We start from the raw sequence: 4,643 nt of genomic DNA on the forward strand, positions 1-4,643 counted from the left end.
TAGTAAAAAGTTCTTGGCATGAATCTGTATTTGAGTTTATTGCATAACGAGCTCAATCCTGCTGACAACGACATTGATGAATGCTTTGCCATTGGTTTCACTGGAAACCTCAACATGCCCGACGGTTGACTAATAAACACAAGTACTCTCTTACACAGACCATTTCTGATCGGTGACAGTAAAATGATTATATCATGTCATTGGTTTATGCTACCTATATAAGCAACCAAAAACTTTTCAGAATGCTGGGTATTATGTCTCACAGAATTTGAGGATGCTTTAAATAGATTTAGAGGAATAGTACTGTGGCCATCTCAAAGTTAGTCCATTTAAGAATGTTGTAAATGTATATAAATAAGCAGAGAGAAGTCTTAAAAGATGGCTGAAATTCCTACAAGCAATTGGAAAGTGAGGAAACGACATTTAGCATGAAACTGATTAAAAAGCAAATACAAGGGAATTACACTGAGCAGCAGAACTAATGTTTAATGAAACAGATTAAAACGTTCACATTTTTATAAATCATCCAAGGGCTGCTCTTTATTTTATTTGTGATGAAATGAAATCTGAAACAAGGTTCTACGGCCAGCATAAACACGGATGGATGTGGGGCACACCCTCAGCCCTCCCCCAGTGCCAGAGGCTCTGGAGGTGAGGTAACTCCAGCCCTGACATCTCTCCCACCTCCCCAACAACCTGACCAAATGTTGTCTCTGGAACAGGTCTAAGAGTGACTTTCAGGCTACGCCTGCACTAGGAAATGGTCTGGAGATTGTTCCTCTGCCCTGAGGCCATCTGTCAGAGCAGTGTTTCTGTAAGGCTAAAACTCTCATTGTCAACTCTCTTACTCTCCAGCACAGGATGGCTGGACCAGACAAAGCACCAGGAATCACCCTTGGCCCATACCACACCCTGAACTGCACAAGGGTATTTTTTAGAACACTAACTGCTGAGAGCAAAACCATACCAAGAAGTAAGCTAACAGATCAGTGTGCTAGCCTAGTGCAGACATAGTTTTTGTATCCCACAGTGACAGGGAACACGTGGTACATAAAAAGAAAAATGTACGGCCCAGCATTTTCTCTGGGTAGGCACTATATATTACTCAAACGATACTTCATGGAACATGAAGGAAGGGTATCCTGCTGGAAGCAGAGTGGGTCTCTCCCAGGAAGGAAAAAATGATCCTGGTGTAATTGCAGGATGAAAATTAAAATTATCAAGCACACCTCATTCTGTCTGCACAGCCAGATGAAACATGCAGGTTTTCCTTTGCACTTCAGCTTCATTTCAAGCAAGCTTTAAAGACAAAACCTGCACAAATTTCAGTGGGACTTTTGCCTGTGTATGGGATGCAGAACAGAGCCCTCTCCTGGTAAGCACGGAAGATAATTGAGGACACCCCTGGCACCGTATTTGGCACTGTCCGCAGCACATATCTATGTGATGAAGTATTGAATGTAGGCACTCAAAATAAAATATTAGAAAAGCTCAGCTATTTGGAGCCATGGAACCTTATGATTGAGGTCAGATTTGTCTGGATTAAAAAAATATATGGAAATCTAAATAACACTGAAATGATGGCATACTTGAAAACTGAAACCAGAAAATAGGTTACATAACATACTTAAAGGCACAGTTGGCACTTCAGGATCACAATGACTAGCCAGTTGTAACCTGTTTTTGAACCCACAGCTGAACCCTGCATGTCGAATTACTGAAAAGGGCGGGTCACCTTCTTTTTAAACCTGAAATCTGATAACCAGGGCAAAAGAACCCCCATTCATTCTTTCTTTTTATGACTATAAAGCCATGAAGCACCAATAATAACCTTAAGTATACAGATCAACAAACTTTGCCTAATTAACACACTTTTGGATTTCATACTTGAACCTGAAAATGAGAAACTATATTTCAAAGCCCTGCTTTTGTAGAACAAAATTTACAACAGGTATCTAAACTGGATGCGGCGTACTGTAGGCACTTCAATAAATCATAATAATGATACATTGCCAAAATAGTGGCTGTCTGTCAATAGACTTTCTCAGAATAACTAAGTATAATCCCTTTGCTTCAACAACAACAACAACAACAACACCACAACCTTTTGGTCACTGAGATGCAATGTAAAAATGTATTTGTTTCGTTTCAAAATTATTTATAAAAATTCTAAAGCCCACATTGTTTATAGTTAACATATGCAAACATGATTATCTGGAACCATACTACTTATGGCTGTAATCTCATTAGATTTCACAAGGTAAGTAGGGTTGGGTCAACAGCATTTGCATGGAAGACCTCCAAGGAAATTCCAAGTTACTGTATGAACTGGTATTTGTGCAGGGCAACATTCTTCTGCTGACTCAATATTGAACCAGCGTAAAGTATATGATCACAAGTGCTGTCTTTATATAAGAGGTAAACCCAAGGATACCGAGCACTTGCGGTCATTAAACACCCTATGGTAGTTTTTGCAAGTGTAGGAGTGCCTGGCCAAATACCAATCTAGATAATTACATCCTGCCTACTTACATTCCCCTGTTGCTTTAAATGGATAGGTATTATTCTTCTATTCTTGTGTAAATGTGGATCCTACAGCCCTTCCTTGGGCTCTGTTAGGACTATTTCTAGCATGACCTTCTCCATTAAGGGCTCTATATGGTCACACAGAGTCATTTATAAGACTTGATATATTATACTAGATTTTGGATTTGATGTCTTCTGAAATCACTTCCACTGAGCTCACTGGACTTTACTTCAGCCCAAAGACACCAATTTAACCAAAATCATCATTCGATTCAATTGAATTCCTAGCTGTGAAAGTAATAATTACAATAAATCACTGTGAAAAATTAGTGTTTGGTTATGAGATTGGTTTCTGTAGGACTTCTTTCAGTACCCGTGGCTCAGGCCAAATGCTCATTAGTTTTGTGCATGACCCAGTCTATTCTCACTGAAATCTATAGCTAAATAGCAACATGGTTCAATGACAGCAAGGCCAGGCCCCTCAGTGGAAGACTTGGCCTTAGGTCTGTACCATGTAACAGCAGTGTGATTCTCCCATCCCTCCTCAATCTGAAACATGTTACAATGGACAAAGATCATACATAATCTTTTCAAGTCATCCATATCTTACATTTTAAGAGAGGATGCAACAGATGGTTAAAAGCTTTCTTTAAAGTGATATGTCTATTAAAACAACCCATGTTACTAGGGGACTGTTCCCCATAATGGGAATTTGCTTCATTGAAGTAAAGTGGAAGGAAACCAGACTTCAGAGAACCTTTATTATCGTGTTCAAGTACCTCAGGTTAGATCACTGCAGTTAACAAAAGTCCTCTCAAAAGGAAGGGGTTGTTAGCACGTTTCCCTACAGAAGGAGCCTGTTAGCAAGATGGGGGCTGGCGTTAGTCAGGACTGTTACTCTGCAGCAGGGATGTCAATCGCAATTATTCCTGCAAACCTGAGTTTTCCCCCCTGCCAGTTACTCTCTAAACTCTCAGTTTCAAAATTCACTTCATATTTCTGGCTTGTCCTACACTATGTCAATTTGAAGGCTGGCTTTTGGGGGCTGTTTTAGTTTAAATGTTTTTCTAGCTGTATTTGTGTAGGTCAAAAGAGTTTTCCAAGTCTGTTCTCTTTCTGAGTGGCGACTCTCCCAAGACAGCAAATGCAGGGTTTTTATAGACTTGTTTTCATGAAGATGTAGTCATCTTAAGTCTGAAATTATTTAGGAGAAAGATGACCATGTTAATACAATTCACTGAATGCAAATTATGAAATTCAAAGGCAGACAGCTTGAGTAAAGTTACGCTTTAAATAGTATCACCAGATGCAAAGTAAGCAAACAGAAGGCAGGTAGGAAAGAATCTTCACAGATTTGTACTTTTTTTCCTTCATTTCATGTCACTTGCTGACCTCAAAATCTTCTGACATTCAGTACTTCTGAAAAGCAAGCCTTTTCTCCCACAACCCTCTCCAGCCATAGGGCCTAACTTTTGCTTCTTCTTTTGAATTTTTGACTTACACTCTTTGGAAAGTGAAGTTGGCCTGAGAGAGAGAGAGTGATGTAGCTGGTTGAACATGAGGCACCCAACACACTCAGTGAGATAATACTCAGGAGATAGTACAAGGTGAAGGATAAGAGTATGAAATATGACTAAGCAATTAAGGATTTTCTTCTGCTTCCTTGCACTAGATAGAAAATATGACCAAGCACAGCTGCTGAATTTCCAGCAGAAAAAGAGCGTTCAGTTTCAAAGCAGAAAGGACTTTGTCTCCATCCACGCTAACCTGCTCGAGAGGAAGGAGACAAACACATCCTATAAAAGGTGCAGTGATAGGTCCTGTCATGTAGCGCTTGATCATACTTGATCGATCATATATATATTCCCAACCTTTCCAGCAAGTCAGGGTTACTTTAGGGTGGGGGTTTATTGTAGAAGAAACAAAAGGGAAAAAGTGAAGTGTGGACATTGGTACTCGAGTGGATGAGTTGGTCGGCTGCTGGCTGATTTGCTACCCGTGCCCTCCGGGGCCCTCTCCTCTGTGCCCACCACTGCTCCCTGTAGCTGCCAGGGAGTAGCGAAGGGGAAGGGTCCAGGCCTCGGGCTGCGAGGCCGGGGACAGCGGGACCTGTCTCT

Source organism: Athene cunicularia, assembly GCF_003259725.1.
Source record: "Athene cunicularia isolate RWA chromosome 3 unlocalized genomic scaffold, athCun1 chr3_part1, whole genome shotgun sequence".
NCBI classification, from domain to species: Eukaryota; Metazoa; Chordata; class Aves; order Strigiformes; family Strigidae; genus Athene; species Athene cunicularia.